General features: G+C 37.7%; 1 long non-coding RNA gene across 1 annotated transcript; it reads left to right on the forward strand.

Annotated features, from left to right (window-relative positions):
* The first annotated feature begins 1,035 nt into the window (after nucleotides 1–1,035).
* LOC108520978 (uncharacterized) lies at nucleotides 1,036–3,102 on the forward strand. The gene is made up of 2 exons (XR_001883081.1): nucleotides 1,036–1,830; nucleotides 3,070–3,102. It is a non-coding gene; the product is annotated as an uncharacterized LOC108520978 (long non-coding RNA).
* Nucleotides 3,103–8,196: the final 5,094 nt, after the last annotated feature.

The following is an 8,196-nucleotide window of genomic DNA, read 5'->3' on the forward strand; positions in this document are numbered from 1 at the left end:
CTTTTTTGTGTTTTGGTATAGTACTGACTTTTTAAAATCTATAGATATTTTGTATATAATTTCAGATTAGCTGAAATAGCTAGGGTTTAATTAAAATTACTTCCTCCCTGGAGAAAAAGCTCCTTTGTCTGAACGGTGATAATTCTGAGTATATGATTTAGACGTGCCTATTATAACTGCATAGTTGAAAAGAATTACTTAGTAAATTTACAATTTAAACAGGATAACACAAGGTGTACATTTAAGTTATTTATGACAAAAATTTTTTTCAGGTCTCTACTTAATGGAAAATACAGAGCACTGTGCATTACTTTTGTTTATTCATTATAGAACTATTTTTAGGCCCTTCTTTACCTACTGCAAGCTTTGTAACTTGGTTTGTGTTACCTTCTGCATATAAACTAATAAGGAGGCATATTTGTCAATAGATATGAGCCTTTCACTAATTCAGAATGCCTATTTCTTTAATTAGTACAAATTAGAGATTATGTTTTTCTCTGAACAAAATGCATTTCTATGTCAATTAAATGAGAGATTTTGATGAAATGTTTCCTAACAGAGAGTAAGTAATTGTGATATAATTGTTTGTAGATGAAAAATAACTGCCACATTCATGGCAAATGTGAATTTAATGCAGATGATTTTCATGATTATGATGTGTTTTATGCCGCTTTTTATACCCACGGTTTTGGAAGTGCTCATAGTACCAGTTAAGGCAAAAGCATCTTAATGTTTGTTTTAGTGCTTGGCAACAAATACAGTCTATAAAATATGTAGTAGTTAATATTAAAAGCACATGCCAGATTGTAACATAAAGAGTTTATTCAATCTCTTTAAAGTCATCAATTTTAAGCTTCATCTGAATGGGTTAGCATTTGCGTTCCTTATGATTTTCAGCAGGTGAGCTCTTGTGAAGTTAGGAACTGGCTACCCCTGCAAGCCCCCATTGGCACAGCCCCCAGTCTCTTAATGAGCTTGCCTCATTGCTGAGTGAGCAAAACACTCTTAACAATGCTCCTTTTGAGCCATCTTTGTTGGAGGGGGAAATAAAGAGAGGCGCCAAGCCTGCAAATTCTTTCCTGATCCCATTGGTTCACCAGGAGAGAACAATTTTGTTTACCATGGTTGCGGTTTTTCAAGGTTGCCTTTACTTAGGATTTGATTACCTGTCTCCCTCCACCAATCAGCGTCTCCCACACCCTCTCTTGCTTCCAATAATGACCAGCCTCCTTTTTTAAGACCAGCCTCCTCTTTATCATATTGCATTACATACTTGACGAAAGGAGACCTAGAAGGCTTTAAGAAAGGTGGAGTAATGTTTTCCTGGAGTAGAGGGCCTGTTCTTCGGAGACAAATGCTTGCTTTTCACTTTGATCAGCCATCTGCACTTAAAAGCCTCCGAGCCTGGGACATGTTAAACAGTCCGGGGCTCAGTGTTCTCATCCGTAAATTGGAGGATTAGAAATAATATACACGTACCTGGTACATACCAAATATGATAGAAGATAGCTTCAACCTTTAGCTGTAAGAAGAATGGAAAATGAAAAAGAGACAGGTGGAGAGAGGGAGGGAGACGAGAGCTGCGTGGAGCTGGTATGCTGGTTAGGAGGTAGGAAATAATGAGGCCTCGATCGTCTAAGATACATAAGTCTCTGCTGAATCGAAACGAGGCGCTACAATGTTCCTTCAAGTTCATCGCAGTTGAGAGAAAACTGGAGCGGAGTGTGATATCAAGAAAGGAGTGTGATATCAAGAAAGGGCTTGACGAGGATGACCAATGCAACTGGATATGGAGCTTTATTGGAATGAAACATTATCCTGTAACACCAGGTAATTTTCTGTTTTAAAAAATACACTTTAAAGTCTTAGAATAATTTGATATTTACTGACAAGTTGCAAAGATTGTACAGAGCTCCCATATATACCAACATAGTTTCCCCTATTGCTAATATTTTACACTACTATAGTACATTTGTCACAGTGAGGAATAAACGTTGTGACACATTACTATTAACTAAACTCCATACTTTATTTAACTTTGTTAGTTTTCCCCTAACCTCCTGTTCCAGGATCCCCTCTATCACATGACATTTAGTCATTATTTCTCCTTAGCCTTCTCTGAACTGTGATAATTTTTCAGAGTTTCTTTTCGACAACCTTGGCAGTTTTGAGAAGTACTGGTCCCTTATTTTGTAGAATGTCCCTCAAGTGGGTTTTTATCTGATGTTTTTTTCGTAGTTAGACTGGGGTTATGGGCTTTGGGGAGGAAAACTTCAGAAGGGATATACTCTCCAATTCTTTTCCTAACAAGGGTCTATGCTATCAACGTGACTATCACTGATGCTGTTAACCTAGATCACTTGGCTAAGATAGTGTTTCAGGTGTTGCCACTACAAAATGCTCTTCCCCCACTACTTTGCACGCCATACTCTCTGCAGCAATAGTAGGCACAGGCTACCCTTACATGGTGGGAAATTATTCTCTATCTCCTTCAGACAGGGCAGGTATCAACATAAATTATTTAAAATTCTTCTCTTCAGACACCCGTCTCTTCCTCTTCTCCCTCCCCCTGTTGACTTTATTCAATCACATACTTACTGAATCACTTCGCTCCTGCACACTTTTAGCCTAAGCCTATCATTTTTGTTTTGTAAGCACCTCCTTACTTTGTGATACCATAATAAGCTCGAGGATTATCTTGTATATTCTCTGTCTTGGCCCTAGAATCAACAATTTCCCCAAGGACTCTGGTTTCTTTCATTGGAGAATGGCTTTTGAAACCAAGATCTTGGTACTGGGTGTGCTGGTCACTACAGGGGATTCATTGCTTCTAGGCCCTCTCAGTGAACTATGTGTGCATACTAACCCATGTATGTATACATATCTATAATTATTTCAATAGCCATCCATCTGTGTCCACATTACATATTTAAGCATGAGTTCACAATGATGTTTCCTACTCTAATACTGTACCACATGGATCCTTTGCTTGTCTGTAAACTCCCATTTGAAAACTGAGAAAATGGGATCTTACTCTTACTGGTTCATTTACTTACTTTCTCCATCCAGGTATGCGTACATGAAGAGTGGCTTCAGGATTGGTAAGTTACGTTCCTTTGAAAAATAACTTGACCAATTAAAGGACAGTGCTTATGTGCAGTTCATTTGTCCTTTTATCTTCTGCTTTCCAATCATTTCCAAAGTTACTTAGGTCAACAGTTCTTTAACCCACCCTCTTCAGTGAGGTTATGCTGTACACTTAGCATATAGTTAGTTCTTTTTGTCAAAGTTTGCATTTCATCCTGGGATCTCTCAATCTACTGGTATTTTAAATTTGCATATGTTAAATGTATTCTCTGCTCTGTAAAGTTCTGTGAATTTTGACAAATACACAGTGTCATGTATTCATCACTGTGGTACTATGTGGAATACTCTCGCCACCCTAAAAGAATCTCCTGTGCTTTACCTAGTCAACTGTCTGCCTCCCCCAAACCCCTTGAAATCTCTGATCTGTTTTCTGTCCATATATTTCTGCCTTTTCAAGAATGTCAGATGAATAAGATCATAGATTATGTTCCCTTTTCAGATAGGCTTTTTTTCATTTAGTAATATGCATTTAAGAATCATCCACATTGTGGCATGGATTAATAGCTCATTCTACTTTATTGCTAAGTAATATTATCTGTGGATATGTCCATTTGTTTATCCTTTTGCCTTCTGGAGAACTTGGTTGCTTTGAGTTTGGGGTGATTATGAATAAAACTTCTAGGAACATTCAGGTGCAGCGTTTTGTGTGAACATAAATTCAAGTCAATTGAGTAAATACCTAAAAGTGAAACTGATGGGGAATATGGTAAGTCTAAACTGTCTTTCAAAGTGGCTATACCATTTTGCATTCTGACCAGCAATGAAGAGGAATGCTTCACCAGCAGTATGGATATTGTCATTTTTTATTTTAAGATTTCAGTCATTCTAATAGGCATGAAGTGGTATCTTGTTGTTTTAATTTGCAGTTCTCTAATTACAAATAATGCTGGGCATCTCTTTATATACTTGTTTGCTACCTGTATATCTTCTTTGGCAGGGAGTATGTTCAGTTATTTTGCCCATTTTTAACTGAGTTATTTATTTTCTTATTGTTGATTTGTAAGAGGTTTTCTAAAGAAATATTTCAGATACACATCGTTTATTAGATATGTGAGTTGCAAATATTTTCTCCTAGTCTGTGACTTATCTTTTCATTTTCTTAATAGTGTCCTTCACAGAACAAAGGTTTTAAGTTTTATTGTATTTCTATCCTCTTTTTGTCCATGGTTATATCCTCTACTATACAGAACTGTTCCACTTACTGTTAGAGCAAATCGTATTCATTTCTGTTACTCTAAATAAATGTCCATTGGCCGAGAGCTGTGGCTCATGCCTGTAATCCCAGCTACTTGGAAGGCTGAGGCGGGAGAATCACTTGAACCCAGGAGGCAGAGATTGATGTGAGCTGAGATCGTGCCACTGCAATCTACCCTGGATGACAGAGTGAGACTCTGTCTCAAAAAAATAAAAAAATAATAAATAAATAAATATCCATTATAGTGTATTGAAAAGAACTGCTATATGTGGCATGCCACTCATTATGTTAGTTTTTCCCCATTCTCCATAAAATAACCACTGTGTCTGTCAGAGCTGCGACACAGAAATCTCTAACCATCTAAACACCTGAGCATGCCCAGGACTGGAGGGGAACTACTACATTCCATATAGAGTACAGTAATCATGGGCACTGGATTCAGAGACCTCGGTTCAAATTTTGCTCTTAACATTTCCTAGTTGTGTGAATGTAGAAAAGTAACTTAAGTTTTCTGAACTTTAGCCTTCTCACCTGTAAAATGAGGACAATATAGTCGACACGTCTTAGGTGCTATTAGAAGGACACATACAAAGTGTTTAGCACAGGGCCTGACACAGTGTAGCACTCAGTATATGTTAGTGCACACTTGCTTTTCCCTCTTGAGTCCCACATTTTCTTTCAGCCTCTCCTGATTTTTCCCAGTGGAACTCCTTACCTTGCATCCATCATTTCTATTGCAATGCATTTCTATGCCTTTTTGAGGAGCTTTTCTATTCCTTCTACACTGAAAATGGCTCATCCTATCGATATAATTTCCCTGCTCCCAGAAAACGGCTGCTGTAGCGCTTCCTGATACCTAGATCACAAAGTGCATGAACAGGTTAGGGGAGCACATGTTAAAAAACAATATACCTACAAGCTCAACTTTTTCTTGCTTCTCATTTCCAACCTACCACCAAGCCCTGGGAATTTGACTCCATAAGATCTTTTCAATGGGCTTACTCTGTGATTGAATATAAAAACAATTTTTAAATAACTCAACCTAAAATCAGAGACTTTTTTTGCTTTTATTATTATTTGTAAATAAGTCATAATAATTGTACACATTTGTGGAGTACAGTGTGATATTCTGATACAGGTATACAATGTGTAATGATCAAATCAGAGTAATTAGCATATCACTTCAAACATTTATCATTTCTCTGAGTTGGGAACATTCAAAACCTGTTTTTCTAGGCATTTTAAAACATACAAGAAATGTTGTTAATTGTAGTCACCTACAATGGTATAGAATAAAACCATTGGTTAAAATGTATTCCTTCCATCTAGCCGTGCTTTGTGTCTGTTAACCAATCTTTGGCCGTGCTTCTCCCCACCCCCTGCCTCTGGAATCACTGTTCCACTCTCTACTTCTGTGAGATAAACTTAATAAGAAATAATACTATTAGGATGATAATTTCCCACAAATTCATCTATAAATTTATTGCAATTCTAATTAAAAATCCCATATGATTTATTATGGACCTGACATACTAAAACTTGTTTGGAAGAGACTATGTTGAAGAATTGCCAAGAAATGTATCAGAACATTCTGTAAAGCCACAATAACTAAAGCAATCTGATATTGACAATGTGTATTTTATCAATGGAAAATAATAATCAAACATTTATATATGTGGTTTGTTCATATATATGTATTGTGTGTGCAATCAAACATATATGTGGTTTGTTCATATATATGTATTGTGTGTGCATATTTGTGTGTATATATAGTATTTCTATGCATATATTTAAGCATAACAATTCATCACAGAAAGGATGGATCATAGCAAAGGGTCTTTATTACACAATACTTATGAGCACAGGTCCTGGCACCAGACTGCTTGCTTTGAATCTTGACTCTGTTTCTGGGATTTGAATCCTGACTCTGTCAGAGCTATGTGACCTTAGGCAGGTTGTTTAATTTCTTGGGGCATGGCCTCAGCTTTCTTTTGTGCTGAATAAGAAAAAAAAAAATAGTACCTAACTCCAGAAGTACTTAGGAGGGTTAAATGAAGGTAGGTAGGTAAGGAGCATAGAATAGACCCTGGCAGTAAGCACCAGTGAATATGAACCATTCTTATTATTATCTATAATATAGAGTGTAAGCAATTGTCTATCCACTTTGAAAAGTAACACTTGGCAGGGCGCGTTGGCTCATGCCTGTAATCCCAGCACTTTGGGAGGCTGAGGTGGGTGGCTCACTTAAGGTCAAGAGTTCAAGACCAACATGGCCAACATGGCAAAACTGTGTCGCTATTAAAAATATAAAAAAAATAGCTGGGCATGGAGGCAGGCACCTGTATTCCCAGCTACTCCGGAAGCACAAAAATTGCTTGAACCCGAGGCGGAAGTCGCAGTGAGCAAGATAGCGCCACTGCCCCCCAGGGTGACAGAGGAAGACTCTGTATTAAAAAAAAAAAAAAGTAACCCTTCCTTTAGTGACTAGTTTAGTGTCCTACACTGACAGGTGCCTATCCAGTTGCTGATTTCTTGTGATGTGGATTTATTTTTACTTTATAAAATAAAGAGGCAATCTTAAACTTTGTTATGAAAATAGTAAGTGGTAAGGAACCCTTTAAGGGTAATGGTTTTAACATATTATTCAAGATAAGAATTACAAACTCAATTGCACAGAGGGGTCAGCAAGTAAATCCGTATAGTAGACTGGGTAGGGCATGTGGTGAAATGAAGGCCTTCCAGACATTTAAGAAGACAACCAGTTTTCAACACCACCCAATTATTGCCAGGCAGAAACATGCGTGCACATTTTTTAAGATTTTTATTTTCATGCAAAATTTTCTGGCTTCTAAATGTTGACAACCAATTCAAAGTCTGAAGTATTGTATGGATCAAACCAAATACATGTCTAGAGATCAGAGTTGGTTCATATTGTTTGTTGCCATCTGAGACTTAGAAACTCCTTTAGACGACACTACCAAGTCTTTCTCCCAACCTGTGTATCCCAATTGTACCTTGTGCAGTGCTACCCAGGTGATAAAGGTTCAATATTTATTTTTTTGTTGAATTAACTTGATTTTAATCCTGAATCTTTCTGATGCTAATCGATGCTTTGAATTAATAATAATAGTTCCAGGCTAGGCATGGTGGCTCACGCTTGTAGTCCCAGCACTTTAGGAAGTTTAGGTGGATGGATAGCTTGAGCCCAGAATTCGAGACCAGCCTTGGTGACGCAGGGAGACCCCATCTCTACAAAACAAACAAACAGACACCACAAAAAGGATTAGCCAGGCATGGTGGTGAAGCACTGTAGTCCCAGCTACTTGAGAGGCTGAGCTGGGAGAATCACCTGAACCTGGGAAGGTTGAGGTACCAATGAGCTGTGATTACAGTCACTGCACTTCAGTCAGTGCCACAGTGATACACCATCTTAGTAATAATCATAATGGTAATAGTCATAACCATAGCTCCCTCTGTTAGCCATTTATTTTAAATATTAGATGCTGGTGGGGGCTTTACACATATCCCTCTGATCATTACAATATTCCATAAAGGTTGCTTTTCTCATTTTATAGATGGGAAAACTAAGAGGTTCAGTTAGTTTTTAAGGTCCAAGGCTAATAGCATTAGTGATATGACATTGTCTAGGTCTGCCTTTTTGAGGGAGTGAGAAGTCAAAAGGAGTAACAAGAGGTCCGGATCCCTGTAGGGTGTAACATTTCCTGGCATCAGCTAACTGGGAATACTGATCCTGTTTTGTCCTGGAAAAACTTTTTAGGGCCATTCTATTGGATGACCTTGTCAGGCTTACAATGCAAAAAATAAAATAAAATAAAATAACTGGGCATGGTGGC

This window comes from Rhinopithecus bieti, unplaced genomic scaffold (genome assembly GCF_001698545.2).
Source record: "Rhinopithecus bieti isolate Rb0 unplaced genomic scaffold, ASM169854v2 scaffold_55165, whole genome shotgun sequence".
In the NCBI taxonomy this organism is placed as follows: Eukaryota; Metazoa; Chordata; class Mammalia; order Primates; family Cercopithecidae; genus Rhinopithecus; species Rhinopithecus bieti.